Here is a 25,304-nt window from a genome sequence, read left to right on the forward strand (position 1 = left end):
TTTCTCTAGGCAGTATTGAAGATGCTTCATTTAAAATAAATGTAAGAAGAGTATGGTATATTTGGGGGCAGGGGAACTGTTATACCAGATGAAACTAAGCTTATTGGCTTTGAAAATGTCCAGCCTTACTAGATGTTAGATATGTTAAAAAAATAAGGACAGGTTTTAGAGCAAAGATTCAATCTGAGTTACTGTAAGAAAAAAAAAAAAAAAACCTGAGTATGACCACGAAACTAATCTGTAAATCCTTTAAAAGTGGACCAGAAAGATCATTTATCTGTTAAGCACATTTATTGGTCTTCCAGAGGACCTCAATTCAGTTCCCAGAAACCGCATATCAGTTCACAATCATTTGTAACTTTAGTTCCAGTGACTCCAATGCTTTTGTCTGACTCCAGCAAGCACCATGCACATCCATACACACACACACACACACACACACTGGCAAAGTGCTCATATACATAAAATAAAAATAAATAAATCTGTTTGTAAAAGACAACAAAAAAGGGAAAACCCAAAACTGTGTCTCTGCTATCCATTGTGATTACTAATCTCATGCATCTATCACCACAGTGCATATTGAACATGAGGAGAGCAGGTAGATGATGCACTTTAGTAGATAGGTCTGTGGACCAAAAGGAACCTATGCATAATTATGCATTTTTATGGAACTACATGAGAGGAGCCTCATGTATGCAAAGATGATTTAAATAAGGAATGTCTCACAGCTAAGGCTGAACAACAAGTTTTTGAGGACATTAGAGGAGAATAGATGATTTTTTTTTCATGTGAAAAGAACATAAATCTTGGGTGGCCAGAGGGAGGGTTGTGGAAGCAGGCTACCAAATGAGCTTTAGTGACTTTTTTCTCAGTATTTACACTTTTTTTGTGATCTCTTCACATGCTAAAAAGAGTTGGCATGAGTAATGAGTAAAATAAAGGAGAAATGATAGTGTGGACATCCTGAGGCTAAATGATAAAGACATTGTGACTTTTACCTTGCTCTTTCTTAGATCACTCACTCTGGGGCAAGTCAGCTATTATGTTGTAAGTGACCTGATTGAGGATGTGAGGGCCAATTGAGACATCCTATCCAAATTGTTCATAATTTGCCAGTCAGAAGATTAAGCCATTATGCATATGCATTATACAAATGTAATCGATTCTTGAGGTGATTGCAGCCACAACCAATATCACAGAAAAGATCAACCCAAGGTACATTGGAGTCCTTGCTCCACAGATATTACAAAATAAGATATTTGCTTTATCCATTAACTTTTGGGGTGGGTGACTTGTTACACAGGAAGACACAACTCGTATATGATAAGAATGGATTTTACTTTAAGGCAATTATGTCCCCTGAAAGTGTCACATCACACACATGTGAAGCAAATCTAAGGGAATGACATAATACTTTTGTTAATTAGTTGTCTGGCAGGCTCTGATGCTAATATTTTTCCTACAGCTTTTGCCTGCATTCACTTTCAAAGAAGTCAATTTTCTCTCTAGCATGGTTGATCGATTTTTTATTACTGACAGTTTTTACACATTTCTTTTAGCTTCACAACACATTATTGGTAATACCGTGTACAGCTTTAGGAGTTTAGGCAAATGCAGAAAACCTTCTATCAAATTTATTTCATTTGCAAGCCATGAAGTTTCCTACCACATTTTGATATAGCATGACTAGTATTCAATGTTATTCGAATTGATGATTCTCATCAATGAGTCTTAGGTCGATGTGTTTATTGTAGTGAATTTTATGTTATTTTAATCAATGACATTACTTTGTGTCAAATCAGCGAGAATTTTAAATATTTTCCCAATTTATTCATATGATTCACTTCACTATTTGAAATCTTAAACAATCCAAATGGCTATTCATTACTTCTATTCAAAATTTATTGCTTCCTCTTAATGAATTACTGCTTTTGGCATAATCTGGAAAAACTCTTTCACTTTTCAATGTCAGAATAATTTTTATTGATTTCATCACTCATCTTTATTACTTTTGTGTCTATTTTCATTAATTTTTTATCTGAAATTTCTCACTGTCTTATAAATAAATTTAATGAGGACAAAAGAAATATCTTTCCTATTCAGATAAATTGTGAGTCTGTATTTTTTCCCTTGTTTTCTGAGCCTTTCTCTGATGGCTAATTTTATATGTCAATTTGAACAGGCTGTAGGATTCGTAAGTAGTTAGGAGAACCTCATCTCTGTATAAATTTCTGAAGTTGTATTTGGAAGAGCTTGGTATTTAAATACATGGAATAAAGAAAAATTTCCCTTAGCTAACTGTATGGTCATCAACTCATGCATTGAGGGAAAAAATAGTACAAAATAGCAGAGAATGAATTTTCCAGTCCATCCATCCTTCCAGCCATAACATATTAGAAATTCTGATGCTTAGTTCTTTGCATTCTGAGACTTATATCAGTATCACACCTCTTCTCTCATTCCAATGTAAGAATTATACCACCAAGTTCCCTGGTTCTTATGCCTTTGGTTTCAGAATGAATTGCATGCCACAATGTTTCCTGATTTTCCAACTTGAAGACAACCCTCTATGGGACTTGTTGACTCTTATGCATGAATCAGTCCCCCACAAACATCACTCTCTTATCAACTAGCATTTGGAATGTAAATAAAGAATATAGAAAATTAAAAAAGGAAAAAAAAGATAGCCTTAGAAATAAATGGAAGCTTCAATCACTTAAAAATGAAAGAACATGTAGCTAGAAGTAACACAAAGCATATAACTGACTAGCCAGCTTATTTTATTATGAAAATATGTTTTTGTCTTTTGCTTTGTTTCATGTACTGCTTAAATAACAATGATTCTATTCTTTCCCTCATATGGAAGTGTAAAAAATAATAGAGTGCTGTGTTTTAAGAAAATGGTGGCTTAGGAGTTGCCATGACACTGACCCACATTTGCAAACATAAATTATCTGCCTAAGGCAGTAAAGGGGATGAATCTTTTTAAATGAAGCATTAAAGCCAATATACAGTCATTTAAAAAAAAACAAAAACAAAACAAAAAACTATCAATATGTTTACCTATCTTATTTCTCTCCATTGAATACTTTCCAAAGCATATTTTCAGGTTTGTTTCTCAACATCAGAGTAATTTGTGCCTTAGTAACTTTCACAGACCATAAAAATAGGTGACTACATTAATGAGGTTCATTTAGGGACACAATAAGTCCACTTCCAATTCTGAAACACTATATGAGTAGTGTCATCCTTTGATAAGATAACGAAGAGTGAAGAGGCTAGAGAAAGAATGTTAGGCATTCATCTTTCGATATATGAAATTAAAGATGTCTAATGGTTGGACCACAATATAATCTCTTGCACAAACCACTATATTTTTCATTCGATAGGATTGCACTATTTATACACAAAAGATGTAAATTGGGACTGTTCTTTATAAACTGAGGTGCATTGAAATTTTAAATAGGGATACTAAAACAAGTGTGGTTTGAATATGCTTGGTGTATGGAAGGTGGTACTATTAGGCGGTATGGCCTTGTCAGAGGAAGTGTATCACTGTGCAGGTGGGTTTTGAGGTACTATGATTAAGTTTCAAAGAAGAGATGGAAGAGACCCTCCTGGCTGCCTGCAGAAGTCAGTCTCCTTCTGGATGCCTTCATATCAAGATGTAGAACTCTTAGCCTTGTCTCCAGCACCATGTCTGCCTTCATGTTACCATGGTTCCTACCATGATGATAATGCACTAAACCTTGGAAACTGTAAACCAGCCTCAATTAAATGTTTGCCTTTATAAGGGTTGCCTTGGTTATGGTGACTCTTCATAGCAATGAAACGCTATGGCAGAAGTTGGTACCAGGGACTGGGGTATTGCTCTAATAGACCTATCCATGCTTTTGTTTGGAGGAATATTGGAACTTTGGAAAGTAGTAGAATGCTTTAAGTGGGCTTAATGCACTGTATGAGTAGAAGCATGGAAGACAGTAGTGTTGAGGGCCATTTGAACTGTGGAGGCTTGGCTCTAGAGGTTTTAGAAGAAAATTTTATTATGTGGCCTTGAGAGTGTTTTTGTGGTATTTTGGTGAAGAATGTGGCTGTTTTTTGCCCTTGTCCAAAGAGTCTGCCTGGGACAAAAGTGAAGAGATTCAGATTAATTGCATTGATAAAGGAAGACTCAAATCAACCAAGCTTAGCTTCTTTCCCGTGGTTCACTCTTATAAGAAGTATTTTGATTCAGATAGTAGCAGGCTTAGAAAGGAAAAATACAAAATGTATAATTCAAGTATTAAAGGTGCATCAGGAAATGCAATAGAGTGAAATCCTGTGTTCAAGAATATTAAAAGGAATTAAGGAAGTGGTTATTTCAGGGCAAGATCCCACCCAGCTAAACTTATTGATCATTCATTTGCAGTTGAACAAGTGATAGTTATATGATGTTAGACATTATTATGACCTAGTTATTGTTTTCATTTAGAAATAAGGAGATATGATTATATGTCAGATTGATAAGGGGTGGATGGAATGTGATGGCTATTCTCAGTTGCCAACATGACTATATTAGAAAAGAACTATAAACTAGAACTTAAAGATTTTGTGAAAAGGTAAAGAAAGGCTTAGTTCCTGGTGTGGTGGTACACACTTTTAATCCTAGCACTCAGGAGACAGAGGTATGAAGATCACTGTGTTCAAGTTCAGTTTACAGAGCAAATTCCCGGATTGCTAAGCTTAAAAGTTGGAAAACAGGTGGTAATGATGAGAAAAAGAGGACCATGTCCCACCCTCAGCAAGCAGCAGAACTTGGCAACTTCAGCCACATGGCTTTAGTTTTAGAGTCGAGAATACAAGGGGTTACTGGGACAATTGATGCTTGTTAGCTGGAACTAAGAAAGAAATTTAAGAAGAGACCAGCATCATTTAGGTAAAAATCTTCTTGACAGTGTTTTCTGGAAGTTAAAGAAGCTGTTTCAGAGATAGCCAAGGTAGTACGTTGTTCTACAGCTGGACCTTTTAAGGTTTAAGAATTGCCCAGGTTATATGGTTTTAAAGTCAGGCATGAAGGGGTCATGGAGAGAAACTGAGGCTTGGTACTGTGAGAGGTTAGAAAAGACAATTGGTGAAGGTGCAGCCTCATTTGCAGTTGATGGTCCAGTACTGAAGGGGTAATGTGAAGAAGTTGAGGCTTGACACAATGAAGAGAGCCTTCGAGAGGCTAGTTGCAGCAGAAGACCCCGGTGTATTGGAGATGCCAGTACAATGTGATGACTACAAATAGCAGCAGCAACAGTAGTATGGTGTCAACCAGAGCCTGGAGGGCTATGGAGGGCAGAGCTAAAGAAGCGACTCAAGCCCTATTGAGGAGCCCAAAAGACCATGTGTGGATCCCAGACATTGGAACAAGAAGCTGTGAAGTTGAAGTTGCCTTGGATACCCTCGAGATGTTAGAGATACCAGAGCTGTGGGATACCTGCCAAGGAAAGCTGCTAACAGGGAATGGAACCAGAGCAAGAGAAAGACGTTTGTTGCAGTCAACAAAGCTGAAAGAATTGGACATCAGATATAAAGATGCAGAGTTTAGTGTTCACCCAGTTGGTTTTCTGTCTTGCTTTGGTCTAGTATTTTCTCACTATGACATTTTGGAACCATAATGTATATCCTATGCCATGACATGTTGGAAGTATGTGATCTGCTATTTTGATTTTTATTTTATAGGGATTTTTGAAGTTGGACTAATGTATTCTGCATTATGCTGTGACTAGATATGGTTCCCAAAGGATCCTATGTTTGAACATGCCTACAGCGGACCAGGGAGAGGCATCTTGTACTTTGGATATGCTTGGCCAATGACAAGTGGCTTACTAGTAGGTGTGGCCTTGTTGGAGGAAATGCATCACTGTAGGTATGGGATTTAAGTTCCTATGCTTAAGTTCCATCCAGTGCAAAAAAGACTCTCTTTCTGGCTGCCTTTGGATCAAGATGTAGAACTTTTGGTTCTGTCTCAAACATCATGTCTTCCTGCTTGCTGCCATGTTTCCCATCATGATGATAATGGACTGAACCGCCTCTGAAACTATAAGATAGTCTCAATTAAATATTGTCCTTTATAAGATTGGCCTTGGTCATGGTGTCTCTTCACAGCAATGAAACCCTAACTAAGGCAGCAGGGTATTAATTATAGAAAATGAGAGTTTAAAAGGTATTTCTGAACAAGTATTGAAATTTGTTAATTTATTTATATTTGAAGCAGGATATTACTCTATAGCCAAACTTGTATCAAAGCTCTTGGTCCTCTTGCGTTCACCTTTAACTACTGGAATTATAGATGTATATCTAACTTGAAGATGTTCACATTTAAATGGCATTTAATCACCCAGAACTAAATCACTCAAAAACCCTGAGGTGTAAGCTCTGATATTCTCAATATTTTAGAGAATAGGAAGATAAGGTTTGATCAGGCAAAAAGAACCAGTGAGAAAGAATAGCAACAGCACCATGTCGGTGAGGAAATGCTGAGGAAATGATGTCGACAATGTCTGCTGTACTGGCTAGTTTTGTATGTCAACTTGACATAGGCTGGAGTTATCATAGAGAAAGGAGCTTCAGTTGGGGAAGTGCCTCCATGAGATCCAACTGTGGTGTATTTTCTCAATTAGTGATCAAGTGGGGAGGGCCCATCATGGATGGTACCATCTCTGGGCTGGTGGTCTTGGGTTCTATAAGAGAGCAGGCTGAGAAAGCCAGGGGAAGCAAGCCATTAAGAAACATCCCTCCATGGCCTCTGCATCAGCTCCTGCTTCCTGACCTGCTTGAGTTCCAGTCCTCACTTCCTTTAGTGATGAAAAACTGTGGAAGTGTAAGCTGAATAAACTGTTTATTCCCCAACTTGCTTCTTGGTCATGATATTTGTGCAGGAATAGAAACCCTAAGACCTCAGCTGCTAAGAACCCAGAAATGACCTGTGGATGGAAATGGCTGCGTGATTTGCTTATGTTCCTAATATGAAAATATGGGGGCCTAAGATATCCGTGTTATTGAAACTTTCTGGTTGGCAACAATAGAATATTTACTAAATATGGAGTTCAACTTAGGTACAGGAACAGCTTGCATGAACACCCTGATTCTGGCCATGTCTGGATCTTACAATCAGAATCCATTGGTGACAATTTTCTGAGCAATTCAGGCAGAGTTGTCTGGATGAATGACTAGGTAGGGTTCTGGAAATAATAAAAAGAACATCTAGACATGATGGTAGCTAGATTTTTACAAGAATTGAAAACTAGAGATTCTGTGCCACCTAGTTCTATGACTCCTTGGTATATGCCTGAAGAAATTGCAGCCATCATCCTGCAGTGAGATCTTCACTCCATGTTTATTGTGGTCCATTCAATAGAGCAAAGTTATGAGCTGGCACAGTAGTCTATTGTGCTGGATAGTTTTATTGTCAAGTTGACACACACTAAAGTCATCGGAAGACAGAGATGTTCAATTTTAAAAATGCCTTCATAAGATCAGGCTGTATTCAGGCCTGTAGGATATGTATGTGTGTGGTGTTAAACATTAGCCTAGCATATTCTCAGTGTTTCTGAATTTTTTAAAGTTTATTTATTTAATGTACATGAGTACTCTATAGCTGTCTTCAGACACACTAGAAGAGGGTATTAGATCCCATTACAGATGGTTGTGAACCACTACGTTGTTTCTGGGAATTGAACTCAGGATCTCTGGAAAAGAAGTAAGTACTCTTAACTGCTGAGCCATCTCCAGCCCCCCTATAGGATATTTCTTAACTAATGATTGACATGGGAAGGACCTGGCCCATTGCGGATGTTGTCATGCCTGGATGGATGGTTTGGAGTTCTATAAGAAAGCAGAGAATGAGCAACCCAAAAGGAGCAAGTCAGTATGCAGCCCTCTTCTATGGCTTCTGCATCAGCTCCTGCCTCCAGGTTTCTGCCTTGCTTGAGTTCCTGTCTTGATTTCTTTCAGTGATGAACAGTTATGTGGAAGGTAAGCCAATTAAACCCTTTTCTCCCCAAGTTACTTTGGTTATGGTATTTCATCCCAGTAACAAATGAATGTATATATATATAAAAAAAACTTTGGAAGTGGACACTTCAACAACTTTACTCTGCAATCTTTCCATTGCTTCAGTACTATATTTACCCATATGCATCAAGGCGATTGTCACAAATCTGGAATCACTTGGGATGAGAAAACCTCAATTGAAGAATTATGTCCATCACTGTGCTCTGTACTTATGATATTGAGGGCATGTTTTTTTCATTCATTTATTTCTCTTATTGAAAATAGATTTCTTTCTCATAAAATATATCCTGATTATAGTTTCCCCTCCCTCTACTCCCATCAGTTCCTCTACACCTCCCCTCCTCTTTGGATCCAGTATCTTTCTGTCTCCCATAAGAAAAGAAATGGCTTCGAAGAAATAACAACCAAATATGACAAAATAAAATATAATAAGATTAAACAAAAATATCATATTGAAGTTAGACATGGCAACCTAACAGGAGAAAAGAGTCCCAGGAGAAGACACAAGAGTCAGAGACCCACTTATTCTTGCAGTCAGGAGTTGGGGGTATGTTTTTGATAACTAATTGATACAACAAGTCCTAGACAACTGTGGATTGTATCATCTCTAGTCAGATTGATCTAAGTTATATAAGAAAAGTAGCTGAATGTGGATTTGTTTGCAAGACAGTAAGCAGTAGTCATCTGTGGTCTCTGCTTGTGTCCCTGTCCTGACAGCCTTAAAGATAGACTATGCTGTAGAAGTGTAAGCAAAATTAACCCTTTCCTCCTTTGAGTTGGTTTTGGTCAAATTGTTTATCTCAGGAACAGCAACTATACTAGAACAGGGACTATTTTTTTCTTCAGATAAGAAAAAAATTGATAGACGACACTTTATTTCTAAAAATATATGCCATTTCTAGGTCTTTGTTCTGTGTTTTTTACACAGACTATTATGTATAGAGAAACACAAACAATTAGAAAGCCAGATGTACCATGATATGGGCAGTACAAGCTTGGGTGTAGAGGATGATCAAACATAAATGTCATGTGCCTTTACAGAAAATGGAATAGACTTTATAAGTAAAATTCTGTCATTCTAGACTTTATGTAAGTATAAGTTTCCTATTAGAAAGATAAATACAAATGGGAATAAGAAGGCCATATATTGTATTTGTCAAAAAAAAATTAAGCTGGGCATGGTGGCACATGCCTGTTATCCAGGATTTGGGGGTGGGGTAGAGGCAGATGGATCTGGCTGCCACTGGCTATACGGGGGTAGGCGTTGAGATCAGCATAGGCTATGTGTTAAAGAAGCAGGGTAGGAAAAGAAGACTTATCCTTAAGTGTTACTGTCTTCTAATAACAAAATAAACATAGGTTCTTATCTAATACTTGAGACATATTGAAAATACTACTTAGAGATAACCTTTGCTATTGTCAACATCCATTTTAAAAAAATAATCACATATTTTAAATTGAGCTCATACCTGTTTTCTTTACACTATGCTATTGTGTTTCCTGTGTAAACATTATTTACAAATACCGAGCTATATTCTGTCACACATCTACATCAAAATTCAAACATTTCCTTATTCTTGGATATTAATATTGGGGCATTCACTTTGGATAAGTTAAAGCCTTCATGAGCCCAAAAGACAGCTATGATCATTTTCTTTCCATCATGGGATGGATTTACAAGTTCAGAGAAGTGGAATCCAGGAGGCAGTTATCAGCATCTTGCAACATCACCTTCTATTTTCCAGCTAAAATAAACTTTTATATCTTTCTGTCTGAAGAATAATTCTGGGCAGCAGTCCACATGATTTAAAACATCTGAGCTCTGGAGCAGATACATTTGTGCTCCTCCCCCCCCCCCCATTCTTCTACTTCTTTTTAATCCTTTAAGATAACACAGCAGGGACAAATGTTTGAAAGAAAAACACTGCTATAAAAGCTACACAATCTTTTTGGGTAACACTGTGAGACCTCTTTTGAAATTGGACTGTACCTGTCATTTGCAGTTTGTTAGAGATGAATGTATTAGATCCTGTGAAGATGAGAGGAGGGACGTAGCTGAGCACTGCTACCGCCTACTTTCCCTGTTCTGTTCCTATTTGCAGGTGGCTTGGAAATCCTAAAATTACTGAGAGGAAAACTTGGTATTATGGAGTCTGTAGACTCCCAGAACACCTGTTTTGTAAAGGCATGCTGCTCTGATGATGAATCGCCTCAGCTTTATGAAATGATTCATCATTAATCATTACCAAAAATAGGCTTAACAATTCATAAGCTCAAATAATGCTATTCCATTAGGTCTGTATTTATTAAAACTATATTACTTTGACTAAGTTGGGCAAAAGGGAAAACTCAACAAGTTTATTTCTACAAATAACAGACCTTTCCATTCCTTCAATGCTCTGTTTAGCCATATCCATCAAAGCCACATTTTTTTTTAAGCATAGGAAAAGTTTGATAAATGACTTTTTCTTCCAAAAGGGGTATAGTGTTTCTAAGACTTTGGCCTGTGTTTCTACACAGAGTATTATATAGAGAAAAATGTAGTTTTGTTATTGTTGATTCTTTATGCTTAACACAAAACATAGAACATTTTTGGGACCAAATAGGTGTTGTTGGTTTTTGGTTTTTGCTGCTATTTTACTTTGTTGTTGTTGCTGCTGCTGCTTTGTTCTTTTCACACCAAGTAATTCTCTGCCACTAGCTCATTGCGCTACATTTCAATTTATTCTGACATTAACAGAGTTACTGCAAACTACATAGGTTAGCTGTTCATTCCCATGAGGTACTTCTCCACATACTGCAGAAGGCAGTCCAACTAAGTTCTCAGGTTGCCTATCATTTTAGTATGAACTGATAAACATTGACGATACCTCATCCCTATTTCAGCTTTAATTTTCAGTAGTAATTCAGAGTCCAGGCAAACAGGCTACTTAGTATTGCTAATCTGTTACCATGATTATTTTTAAACAATACAATAAACAGCCTAATGAAGAAAAACTCAGAGTGAGGTTTGGGAAGGGCCTGAAGGCAGGCCCTTCTGATTGTATAGAGTTGGAATGATGCCATCCTCTCAGCAGATAGCAGCATATTATTTTACAGGTATACACACAAATCTTTAATGAGTGATGTCTTCTATAGTAAGCACATGGGTTTAGGTTGTTGAAAGTTTTGTCGTCTGAGTATGCTTCTCAATATCCAAGTCCACACGTCTACAATCAATGGGCAAGCCTAGTCTAATGTGGCTTATTAGTAGATCAAGGTCACCTCTGTGCTCAGAGACAGCTTAGAGGATAACTTGAGCATCAGAGATTCCCAAACTGTTGCTGCATCAACAATTGTACTAATAAACATTGTATCTTTTAGCTCAGCTGCTAAACATCTGCCCTGAGCTTTATTAGTGTCAAACCATAACTTTTCATTACAATGTCCATAGATAGGCAATCTGTCCTTCCTTGTGTAACTTAGAAGGATGACATGTAAAGGAAACTGTATACTGGAGTTGGTTGACACATGGAGTTGGGCAGTACTCTACAGTAACTCTACCACTTAGTGGGACAAACCACTTACACACATTATTGGCACACTTATAAGCTTTGTGCTTTGGTTTCATATTTAACACAAATATGTCTTAGTTCTTCTGTCTTAGTATCATGCCTCGCATAAAAATAAGTGCTCTAGCTTTGGTTTAAAGTAATATGAATTCTACTGAGCTAGAAAGGCATTAAATAGAAGTTGTCATTTTTTGTTGTGCAAATGACTTTATGAAAATTGCTTTATTGTTCCAGATGAATTTGATAATTGCTCTTTCTAACTCTGTGAAGAATTGAGTTGGGATTTTGATGGGTATTGCATTGAATCTGTATATTGCTTTTGGCAAAATGGCCATTTTAACTATATTGATTCTACCGATCCATGAGCATGGGAGGTTTTCCCATTTTTTGAGGTCTTCTTCCATTTCCTTCTTCAGAGTCTTGAAGTTCTTATCATACAGATCTTTCACATGTTTGGTAAGAGTCACCCCAAGATACTTTATACTGTTTTTGGCTATTGTGAAGGGGGTCATTTCCCTAATTTCTTTCTCAGCCTGCTTATCCTTTGAGTATAGGAAGGCCACTGATTTGCTTGAGTTGATTTTATAACCTGCCACTTTGCTGAAGTTGTTTATCAGCTGTAGGAGCTCTCTAGTGGAGTTTTTTGGGTCACTTAGGTAGACTATCATGTCGTCTGCAAATAATGATAGTTTGATTTCCTCCTTTCTAATTTGTATCCCTTTGACCTCCTTATGTTGTCGAATTGCCTGAGCTAGTACCTCAAGTACAATATTGAAAAGATAAGGAGAAAGGGGGCAGCCTTGTCTGGTCCCTGATTTCAGTGGGATTGCTTCAAGTTTCTCTCCATTTAGTTTGATGCTGGCTACCGGTTTGCTGTATATTGCTTTTACTATGTTTAGGTATGGGCCTTGAATTCCTGTTCTCTCCAAGACTTTAAGCATGAAAGGATGCTGAATTTTGTCAAATGCTTTTTTAGCATCCAATGAAATGACCATGTGGTTTTTTTTTCTTTGAGTTTGTTTATGTAGTGGATTGCATTGATGGATTTCCGTATATTGAACCAACCCTGCATTCCCGGGATAAAGCCTACTTGCTCATGGTGGATGATCGTTTTGATGTGTTCTTGGATTCGGTTGGCAAGAATTTTATTGAGTATTTTTGCATCGATGTTCATAAGGGAAATTGGTCTGAAGTTCTCTTTCTTTGTTGGATCTTTGTGTGGCTTTGGTATCAGCGTAATTGTGGCTTCGTAGAAGGAATTGGGTAGTGTTCCTTCTGTTTCTATTTTGTGGAATAGTTTGAAGAGTATTGGTGTTAACTCTTCTTTGAAGGTCTGGTAGAATTCTGCACTGAAACCATCTGGTCCTGTGCTTTTTTTGGTTGGAAGACTTTCTATGACTCCTTCTATTTCTTTAGGCTTTATGGGACTGTTTAGATGGTCTAGTTGGTCCTGATTTAATTTTGGTATTTGTTATCTGTCAAGGAAATTGTCCATTTCCTCCAGATTCTCCAGTTGTGTTGAGTACAGGCTCTTGTAGTAGGATCTAATGATTTTTTGGATTTCCTCAGTTTCCGTTGTTATATCTCCCTTTTCATTTCTAAGTTTGTTAATTTGGATACTTTCTCTGTGCCCTTTGGTCAGTCTGGCTAAGGGTTTATCTATCTTGTTGATTTTCTCAAAGAACCAGCTCCTGGTTTTGTTGATTTTTTTGTATGGTTCTCTTTGTTTCTACTTGATTGATTTCGGCCCTGAGTTTGATGATTTCCTGCCTTCTACTCCTCCTGGGTGAAATAGCTTCTTTTTGTTCTAGGGCTTTCAGGTGTGTCATTAAGCTGGTAATGTATGCTCTCTCCATTTTCTTTTTGGAGGCACTCAGGGCTATGAGTTTTCCTCTTAGCACTGCTTTCATTGTGTCCCATAGATTTGGGTATGTTGTGTTTTCATTTTCATTGTGTTCTAAAAAGTCTTTAATTTCTTTATTTCTTCCTTGACCAAGGTATCATTGAGTAGAGTATTGTTCAATTTCCACGTGTATGTGGGTTTTCTATTGTTTCTGTTGCTATTGAAGACCACTTTTACTCCATTAATCCACACATCAAATGAGATACAAGAAAGGAGGAGTGGTCCCTGGTTCTGGAAAGACTCAGTGAAATAGTATTCGGCAAAACCAGAACGGGGAACTGGGAAGGGGTGGGAGGGAGGACAGGGGAAGAGAAGGGGGCTTACGGGACTTTCGGGGAGTGGGGGGGGGCTAGAAAGGGGGAAATCATTTGAAATGTAAATAAATTATATCGAATAAAAAAAATTAAAAAAAAAAGAAAGAAAATTGCTTTATTGTTTTCTCTCATATGAACAAAGGACAAAATCCCACAGTGAAATGGTCAGAGTAAGACTCCTGAATGGAGTGACTTTCCAGCAGCGTAAGTAATAAGGTGATTATAAAAACAAATCAAGGGCTAGAGAAGATGGCTCAGCGGTTAAGGGCACTGGCTGCTCTTCTGAAGGTCCTGAGTTCAAATCCCAGCAACCACATAGTGTCTCACAACCATCCGTAATGAGGTTCTGGTGTGTCTGAAGACAGCTACAGTGTACTTAGTTATAATAAATAAATCTTAAAAACAAAACAAAACAAAACAAACAAACAAAAACCCGAACTACTTCAAAGTTATACCCCAAAAGTAATAGGCAAGGCTTCTTCCTCATGCCTCCATTTCATTATACACAAAAGTAGAAACAGAAATAACCCGCATGTTTCTGAATCTTCCATCCCTTCCTGTCTATTGATGTGACAGACACCATGAGCAAAAGCAACATGGGGCAGAAAGGGCTTATTTGGTTTATAAGTCACAGTGTGTTATCTGGGAAAACCAAGGCAGGAACACAAGGAAGAAACCTAGAGACTAGAACGGTAGCAGAGGTCATGGAGGATTGGTGTTTACTGACTTGTTCTCCATGGTTTGTTCAGTTCAGTCTTCTTTCTTTTAGTACCTAGGATCACCTTACCAGGGTGGTACCACTGCCAGTGGGTTGGACCCTTTCCTTCCACATTAATTATAAATCAAGAAAATATTTTACAGAATTGCTTATAGGCCAATCCTATGGAGGCATTTTTTCTTTCTTGTTTTCTTTTTTTATTGAATATCATCTCCATTTACATTGCCAATGGTAAAACCTTTCCTGATTCCCTCCTTCCCTAAGACCCATAACCCCTCCTCCTTCTCCTTCCCCCTGCCTCCATGTATATGCCCCTCCACCTGACACACTCCCACCTCACCCCACCCCTCGGTTTCCCTTTGTTGGGGCATCTATTGAGACGTTAAGGCCTTGTTGGGCATCAGTGGGAGAAATGGTCCTTGGTCAGGTAAAGGCTCAACAGAGGCATTTTTTTTTTCCAATTGCAGTTCCTCTTGGATAACTATCTTGTGTCAGGTTGACAAAAATGTTAACCAGGACCTTACCGGTACCCACACCCCCAGGATGGCATCTAATTACTTGTGTGCCCCATCAAGTGATCTGCGTTTAACAATATGACTTGCTTCTAAAAGTATAAATGTATCTCTCTCCAGTAAGGAGGTTTCACCTAATTTAGGCTTGTTCTTTGGCACAAAGCACATTTTGTCACAAAAGACTAACACATACTGAAACACATAAACAGTTTTCAGATCAGAGAAATGTAACCACTTTATCATTACACCTCACTGCTAGTCGCCTTGAACCCTAGGTAATTTCTCTTAAGGGAGAAAATGTTAGAGCTGCAAGACATAGGATTAATTACTTTAACCTACTTCTATTTACAAATATACAATTCCTGCAGATTGGTCTCAACCCTACAGCTTCTGAATAACAAAACAGCATAATTTTGACTCACCCACCAAGGTCCTGTCCTCATTACTGCAAAGTAGACCTATGAAAACCCTTTTCTTCATGATGGTCCTTTTCTAGTTATTTTGTTATGATTTTTAAAACCACATTTTGATGTTTTTCACCTATTACCACAAGGTTCTTTATTAGTTCAAAATTTATATCAATATTCATATATCAAAATCCAGGGGAAGATATAGCTGCTGAAGTTATAAATTAGTAATTATATGAAGGTGACCCAAAAACATCATTCCCTAGCCAAAAAGAAAATTAGGTTGCACTCAAATGACCTCCAAATGCATCTATGTTAAATGTTTAGACTCCAAGGTGGTGCTATTGGAATGTAGTAAGTAGAAGCTTTAAGAGGTAGAGCCTAGTAGGAGGTCTATGATGGTGAACAGCATATCCATGGTCATGCACCATGGCTGTGCCTCAGCCCCTTTGTTTGCTTTGCATTGCTGCCTAGATGTGTTGGCTGTTCTTCATTGTCAGCTTGACTACTATTGGAATTAAATAAAACACAAATGGTTGGGTACACTAGTGACAGGTTTTTTTGTTTGTCTGTTTTGTTTTTTTTTTCTTAATTAATCATTTGAAGTGGGAAAACCCACTTCTAATCTGGATCTTTGTGATGGGAAGATCCACCTCTAATACTGATCTTTTGAAGTAGGAAGATCCAGCTTTGGTCTGGGTCATTCCTTCCACTGACTGCCTATACACACATACACATACACACACACACACACACACACACACACACACACACACACACACACACACGGAAGAAGAAAGCTTGCTTTTGTTGCCTGCATGCTATCACTGGCAAACCCATTCCTTCTTGATCATTAGAGCCTCAGATTTCTGGTGTATACTGAGGACCAACTAAGATACACAACCTTATGGACTGAACAACTATTGTATTCTTGAACCTTCTATTGGAGGACTGCTAATGCTATACTTGGTGGACCATAGCCTGTAAGCCATTCTAATTCTAACAACCTATATACATACATACATACATACATACATACATACATACATAAATATACATGCATATAAAACAAATCATATATACACATGTGTATATACACACTCATATATATCACATCATATATATACATACATATATAACAAATCATACACACACACACACACACACACACACACACACACACATACATTCTGTAAGTTCTGTTACACTAGAGAACCCTGACTAATACACTGGAACTCCAGCAAATAATGGGGCCAACCAGCCATAAACTGGTATCTCTAAAGGCATGAGCTAGAATAAATGTTTTCATTTTACAAATTAATTCTCTTAGACATTTTATTGTAGATAGAGAAATATGACTAATTCACATTAAATGTCTCTTTATGTTTAGAATTTATGTAGAAAGCAAGTAGAATTAGCAAAATCTAGATTTTATTGTGAGTATGAGAAAAGAATTTTCTAGGAAACACCTATGAGGAAATGGAATTCAAAGAAAACATTACAGATGGGAGTGGGTGGTGTATATTTGTAATCCCAACATTTTGTACACAGGAGGCTGAGGCAGGAAGATTCTGAGTTTGAGAAAAGCCTAGGCTAAGAAACAAGTCTATCTTCAAACAAAAATGAATAAAATAATATATCAAAACATGGAGGAGCAGTGGGGCTGTGTGAATTTGTAGTTCTCAGCCCTTATGATATGAAGGAGTCTATTGAACCCTAAATCATATAAGTTCTAAGTTGTAAGATTTGCACAAGCCACTGGTTTCTTGATATTAGTCCCATTTTATCCTCATGATACATTCTAAGGTCTCCATTGTATGCCTAAAATTGAATAGTATTGAACCTTATAGATTCTATATTTTTCCTGGAAAATATTTTCCTGTGTTAAAATCTCTAGCTGCATTTCTGACCCTTCCAGAAATCAGTTCATATTTCCTACCTTCTGAAGCTCATCCTCAGAACAAAGAACTGACGAGCACAGGCTAAGAATAATCAGTTCTCTAATCTCAGCAGGAAAATAAACCCAGGCCCTCCCCATTGTATCTGCAACATTTTATGGTCCTATATCCTGCCCTAGACAGCTAGGCCAGACTAAATCTAATTTTCTGGAACTTCTGCCACCCTCTTGAAAACCTCTAGGAAGCAAAACACAGACAACCACTACTACCCACTACAAAATACCAAAATCTTTTATTTGAGGGATTTGCTGGTTCTTTCAGATCCACTGTCACACTATACCAGTCACTTTTCCTGGTCAGAAAAGATGCTATCCATCTTCTGGGCCCATCTCTTAACAAAGTTCTTCTGGGCTAGCCCCATTCCATTGAGCTTATTTTTTCTTTATAATTTTTTAATATTTTTATTTTCTATATTCTTTGTTTACATTCCAAATGATTTCCCATTTCCCAGATCCCCCCTCCCCATATGTCCCATAAACCTTCTTCTCTCCATCCCTTCTCCAATCACCTCCCTCCTTTTTCTCTGTCCTTATATTCCCTCCCCATGCTAGATCAAACCTTTCCAGGATCAGGACCCTCTCCATACTTCTTCATGGGAGTCATTTGTTATGCAATTTGTGCCTTGGGTATTCAGGGCTTCTGGGCTAAATAATATCCACTTATCAGAGATTGCATTCCATGTGTATTCTTTTGTGATTGGGTTACCTCACTTAGGATATTTTCCAGATCAAACCATTTGCCTAAAAATTTTGTGAATTCATTGTTTCTAATTGCTGAGTAGTATTCCATTGTGTAAATATACCACATTTTCTATATCCATTCCTCCTTTGAGGGGCATCTGGGTTCTTTCCAACTTCTGGCTATTATAAATAAGGCTGCTATGAACATAATGGAGCATGTGTCTTTATTGCAGGCCGGGGAATCCCTTGGGTATATGCCCAGGAGAGGTATAGCAGGGTCCTCTGGAAGTCTCATGTCCAGTTTTCTGAGGAACCTCCAGACTGATTTCCACAGTGGTTGTACCATCTTACAGCCCCACCAGCAGTGGAGGAGTGTTCCTCTTTCTCCACATCCTTGCCAACACCTGCTGTCTCCTGAGTTTTTGACCTTAGCCATTCTGACTGGTGTGAGGTGAATTCTCAGGGTTGTTTTGATTTGCATTTCCCTAATGACTAATGATGTTGAGCACTTCTTAAGGTGCCTCTCGGCCATCCGAATTTCTTCAGGTGAAAATTCTTTGTTAAGATCTGTACCCCATTTTTTAATAGGGTTATTTGGTTCCCTGGGGTCTAACTTCTTGAGTTCTTTGTATATATTGGATATTAGCCCTCTATCAGATGTGGGGTTGGTGAATATCCTTTCCCAATTTGATGGTTACCATTTTGTCCTTTTAACAGTGTCCTTTGCCTTACAGAAACTTTGTAATTTTATGAGGTCCCATTTGTCAATTCTTGATCTTAAAGCATAAGCTATTGGTGATCTGTTCAGGAACTTTCCCCCTGTGCCCATGTCCTCAAGGCTCTTCCCCAGTTTCTTTTCTATTAGTTTCAGTGTGTCTGGTTTTACATGTAGGTCCTTGATCCACTTGGAGTGAAGTTTAGTACATGGAGATAAGAATGGATTAATGCGCATTCTTCTGCATGCAGACCTCCAATTGATCCAGCACCATTTGTTGAAAAGGCTATCTTTTTTTCACTGGATGTTTTTGGCTCCTTTGTCGAAGATCAAGTGACCATAGGTGTGTGGATTCATTTCTGGATCTTCAATTCTATTCCATTGGCCCACTTGTCTGTCACTGTGCCAATACCATGCAGTTTTTAACACTATTGCTCTGTAGTATTGCTTGAAGTCAGGGATACTGCTTCCCCCAGAATTTCTTTTGTTGTTGAGAATAGTTTTAGCTATTCTGGGTTTCTTGTTATTCCAGATGAATTTGAGAATTGCTTTTTCTAACTCTGTGAAGAACTGAGTTGGGATTTTGATGGGGATTGCACTGAATCTGTAGATCGCTTTTGGCAAGATGGCCATTTTAACTATATTAATCCTGCCAATCCACGAGCATGGCAGATTTTTCCATTTTCTGAGGTCTTCTTCAATTTCCTTCTTCACAGACCTGAAGTTCTTGTCATATAGATCTTTCACTTGTTTGGTTAGTCACACCAAGATACTTTATATTGTTTGTGGCTATTTTGAAGGGTGTCGTTTCCCTAACTTCTTTCTCAGCCTGCTTATCCTTTGAGTATAGGAAGGCAATTGATTTGCTTGAGTTGATTTTATAACCAGCCACTTTGCTGAAGTTGTTTATCAGCTGTAGGAGTTCTCTGGTGGACGTTTTCGGGTCACTTAAGTAGACTATCATGTCATCTGCAAATAGTGATAATTTGACATCTTCCTTTCCAATTTGTATCACCTTGACCTCCTTATGTTGTCTAATTGCTCTAGCTAGAACTTCAAGTACTATATTGAAATGATATGGAGAGAGAGGACAACCTTGTCTAGTCACTGATTTTAGTGGGATTGCTTCAAGTTTCTCTCCATTTAGTTTGATGTTGGCTACCAGTTTGCTGTGTATTGCTTTAATGATGTTTAGGTATGGGCCTTGAATTCCTTTTCTTTCCAAGACTTTTAGCATGAAAGGATGCTAGATTTTGTCAAATGCTTTTTCTGCATCTAATGAGATGATCATATTGTTTTTTTGTTTGAGTTTGTTTATGTAATGGATAGCATTGCTGGATTTCCTTATATTGAACCATCCCTGCATCCCTGGGATGAAGCCTACTTGATCATGGTGGATGATCGTTTTGATGTGTCCTTGGATTCGGTTGGCAAGAATTTTATTAAGTATTTTTGCATCAATATTCATAAGAAAAATTGGCCTGAAGTTCTCTTTCTTTGTTGGATCTTTGTGTGGTTTTGGTATCAGCGTAATTGTGGCTTCATAGAATGAGTTGGGTAGAGTTCCTTCTGTTTCTACTTTGTGGAATAGTTTGAAGAGTATTGGTGTTAGGTCTTCTATGAAGGTCTGACAGAACTATGCACTGAAGCCATCTGGTCCCGTGATTTTTTTGGTTGGGGGACTTTCTATGACCCTTTTTATTTCTTCAGGTGTTATGGGACTGTTTAGTTGATCTATTTGATCCTGATTTAGTTTTGGTGTCTGATATCTGTCTAGGAAACTGTCCATTTCCTCCAGATTCTTCAATTGTGTTGAGTACAGGCTTTTGTAGTAGGATCTAATGATTTTTTTGAATTTCCTCAGTTTCTGTTGTTATATCTCCCTTTTCATTCCTAAGTTTGTTAATCTGGATACTGTCTCTGTGCCCTTTGGTTAGTCTGGCTAAGGGTTTATCTATCTTGTTGATTTTCTCAAAGAACCAGCTCCTGGTTTTGTTGATTCTTTGTTTTGTTCTCTTTGTTCTCTTTGTTTCTGCTTGATTGATTTCAGCCCTGAGTTTGATGATTTCCTGTCTTCTACTCTTCCTGGGTGAAATAGCTTCTTTTTGTTCCAGGGCTTTCAGGTGTGTCATTAAGCTGGTAGTGTATGCTCTCTCCATTTTCTTTTTGGAGGCACGCAGGGCTAGGAGTTTTCCTCTTAGCACTGCTTTCCTTGTGTCCCATAGATTTGGGTATGTTGTATCTTCATTTTCATTGTGTTCTAAAAAGTCTTTAATTTCTTTCTTTATTTCTTCCTTGAACAAGGTATCATTGAGTAGAATATTATTTAGTTTCCACGTGTATGTGGGTTTTCTGTTGTTTTTGTTGCTATTGAAGACCACTTTTACTCCATAGTGATCTGATAGGAGGCATGGGATTAGTTCGATCTTCTTATATTTGTTGAGGTCTGTCTTGTGACCAATTATATGGTCGAATTTGGCGACCATGAGATACTGAGATAAAGGTATATTCTTTTGCTTTAGGATAGAATGTTCTATATATATCTGTTAAATCTAATTGGTCCAAAGCTTCAATTAGTTTCATTGTGTCCCTGTTTAGTTTCTGTTTTCCTGATCACTCCATTGAGGAAAGTGCAGTGTTGAAGTCACCCACAATTATTGTGTTAGGTGCAATGTGTGCTTTGAGCTTTAATAAAGTTTCTTTTATGAAAGAGGGTGCCCTTGCATTTGGAGCGTAGATGTTCAGGATTGAGAGTTCTTCTTGTTGTATTTTTTCCTTTGACCAGCAAGAAGTGTCCCTCAGAGTCTCTTTTGATGACTTTGGGTTGAAAGTCAATTTTATCTGATATTAAAATGGCTACTCCAGCTTGTTTCCTGAGACCATTTTCTTGTAAAATTGTCTTCCAGCCTTTTACTCTAAGGTAGTGTTTGTCTTTGACCCTGAGGTGTGTTTCCTGTAAGCAGCAAAATGTAGGGTCCTGTTTACTTATCTAGTCAGTTAGTCTATGTCCTTTTATTGGGGCATTGAGTCCATTGATGTTAAGACATATTAAGGAATAGTGATTATTACTTCCTGTCATTTTTGACGTTATTTTTAAAATTTGATTGGTTAACTTCTTTTGGGATTGATGAAAGGTTACTATCTTGCTTTTTCCATGGTGAACTTTCCCTCCTTGTATTGGTGTTGTCCTCCTATTATCCTTTTTAGGGCCGGGTTTGTGGATAGATATTGGGTAAACTTGGTTTTGTCATGAAATATCTTAGTTTCTCCATCTATGGTGATTGAGAGTTTTGCTGGATATAGTAGTTTTGGCTGGCATTTGTGTTCTCTTAGAGTCTGCATGAGATCTGCCCAGGATCTTCTAGCCTTCATAGTCTCAGGTGAAAAGTCTGCTGTGATTCTGATAGGTCTTCCTTTATATGTTACTTGGCCTTTTTCTCTTACTGCCTTTAATATTCTTTCTTTGTTTAGTACATTTGGTATTTTGATTATTATGTGACGGGAAGTATTTCTGTTCTGGTCCAGTCTGTTTGGAGTTCTGTAGGCTTCTTGTATATTCATGGGCATCTCTCTCTTTAGGTTAGGGAAGTTTTCTTCCATAATTTTATTGAAGATGTTTGCTGGCCCTTTAAGTTGTAAATCTTCACTCTCATCTATGCCTATAATCCTTAGGTTTGTCTTCTCATTGTGTCCTGAATTTCCTGGATATTTTGGGTTACAAGCTTTTTGCATTTTGCATTTTCTTTAACTGTTGAGTCCATGGTTTCTATGGTACCTTCAGCATCTGAGATTCTTTCTTCTATCTCTTGTATTCTGTTGTTGATATTTGCATCTATGTCCCCTGATTTCTTCACAAGGCTTTCTATCTCCAAAGTTGTCTCCCTTTGAGTTTTCTTAGTTGTTTCTACTTCTGATTTTAGATTCTGGATGGTTTTGCTTAGCTCCTTCACTTGCTTGTTTGTGCTTTCCTGTAATTCTTTAAGAGATTTTTGTGTTTCCTTTTTCATTACCTCAGCCTGTTGACCAAAGTTCTCCTGTATTTCTTTAAGTGTTTTTTTGCATTTCCTCCTTGTTGGCTTTTGTATTCTCCTGGATTTCTTTCAATGATTTTTGTGTTTCCCTTGCAAGGGCTTCTAACTTTTGATCCATTTTCTCTTGAATTTCTTTAAGTATGTCCTTCATGTGTTCCTGTACCAGCATCATGACCAGTGATTTAAAATCCAAATCTTGTTTTACTGGTGTGATGGGGTATCCAGGACATGTTGGTAAAGGAGAATTGGGTTCAGATGTTGCCATATTGCCTTGATTTCTGTTAGTGATGTTACTGCATTTGCCTTTTGCCATCTAGTTCTCACTGGTGTTAGTTGGTCTTGTCAATGCTGGACTCACCAGTGCAAGCTGCCCCTTCCCAGGTGGCCTCTAGTGCACAGCTTACCTCCTGCACTGCCTGGAGACCGGGTGCTGTTGCCCAGGCTGTTCAGATCCGGAAGCAGACATCTGAAGGCTCCAGCTGGGGCCTGCTGGGTTCACCAGAGCACACTGACTCCTCCCAGCCGGCCTCCAGGAAGCCCCTCTTGCCTCTTGCAGGACCTGGAGATGTGGTGTTGCTGCCCAGGCTGATCTGGATCCGGAAGTGGAGAGATCTGAGGGCTCCCACCAGACACCTCAGGACTGGAGCCAAAGCTCCATGTCACCAGAGCAAGTTGTGTGCTCTCCCAGACTGCCTCTGGGTGCAGACCAGGTCTCCCGCACTTCCTGGAGACTGAGTGCTGTGGCCCAGGCTGTTCAGATCCCAAAGCAGACACCTGGAGGCTCCTGCAGGGGCCCGCTGGATTCACCAGAGCACACTGATTTCTCCTTTATAATTTTTAATAATGTCTACTTATGTTAACATTTAATTTATAATAGGCACAGGAAGCGATTAACAACAATAATCAACAGTAAGCTAGAACAACTATTAAAATGTACTATAAGAAATGATGTATCAGTGTACTCTGTTTCTCATGTCTTATGTACTTTATAATGCTAGAAAAAGAATAATCTCAGTGTAGAAAAAGAAACAAAGTGAAAATAGCTCAACAAGGCAAATCTTTTTTGTAAGAAAGGTAGAAGGAGACTCGCAAACTAGACTAGCGAACACATCTGGCCGAGATGGCTTCTATTTTTTTATCTCTCTGTAAGTAGTGACCACATGTCATCTGGTTTGATAAGAGCTCATAATGACATTCTGATGTGATTGGTGAAGTGGTACATAGTGGAAAGCCTTAAAAGGTTCAGGAGCTATGAGTCTTTGCTGGAATAGTCAACAGTCTTTGATAGAATAAAAACATTTCTCAAAATTCTACTTCATTCACTCTTCTTGTGATCATGTGATATAATACAATGCAATGCATTGTAGTGAGCTGAATGGCACAGACACTGTAGGTGCATCATGCTACTCTATAGTGGTTACTGGAGCATCAAGTGTTCCTGTGAGATAGCTGATGCCTGATAACCAAAATGGCTAAGTTACTAATGGGCAGGCAAAACAATAGATTATGTAGCGATGCCTGCTCTGACAGACATGGCATAAGACTTCATGATATTATGTGGAATGTGATGCAGGTTAAATAAGGAATGTGTTGCAGTTCTAAACTTTTCCAATTAATATTTTCAGATCCTAGTGGGATAGAGGGAAATGAAGCTACACAAAAGAAGCCTGCAGGTAAAGGGGTACCGCTGTTGCAACTTTCCAGAACTTTTGATGAAGTCTCAAGGTCAACTTCTTGGTTGAGAGATTGTTCTTTAGTCAGTGATAAGCTCCCTGGGGAGTTTCAACTGGAGGTTTTTGTTCTTATTGGAGTTAGCTTGCTGGCTACTGGGCAGGCAGCTGGTGAAGTGTAGAAAGATGGAGGCTCACTGAAAAGCAAAGGAGATCAGTAATTGTGAGGGATAAAAAGGGACTTTGGAGGGCAGTGAAAACAAACTGAGAGGCTTGATGATGAAAGGTTCTTTTTTGTTCCTTCAGATAAAAAGAGAGCATAAAGAAAAAAGTTGAACATTTCAGCAGAAACCAAACATTTAATCAGCGTTAGCGCAGTTTGTGCTGGGTAGAGGAAGGATAGGAGTCTAAGAAGGATTAAGAGAAAGACGGCTCCTTTTAGAACTATTTTTTAAAACCAAATAAGAATGGTGAACTGTGCATATGTGTGAGATGAGGTAGGAGTATATTCTGAGTTCTATAAGGAATAACCAGAGTTCACTTTCTTTTTTCCACTCGTAGAGATGTGTTTAGTTAGCAGCCTGAATTCTTTCTGAGGCTGGCATTTCACAATGTTGAGTTGTAGCTCTCTATTACATATAGTGCTTTGTATGATCTTATGGTGGAAAGCATTATCAGCACTAGTACAAGTGTCTATTGACTTGCTAACTTCCAACGGTGTAAAAAGGTCTCAGTCTCCCAAACTTGAAATAGGCTCCAGTTATTTTGAGTATCCTCAGACTAATACTTAACAAAGGGTCCACAA

This window comes from Apodemus sylvaticus, chromosome X (genome assembly GCF_947179515.1).
Source record: "Apodemus sylvaticus chromosome X, mApoSyl1.1, whole genome shotgun sequence".
Classification (NCBI taxonomy): domain Eukaryota; kingdom Metazoa; phylum Chordata; class Mammalia; order Rodentia; family Muridae; genus Apodemus; species Apodemus sylvaticus.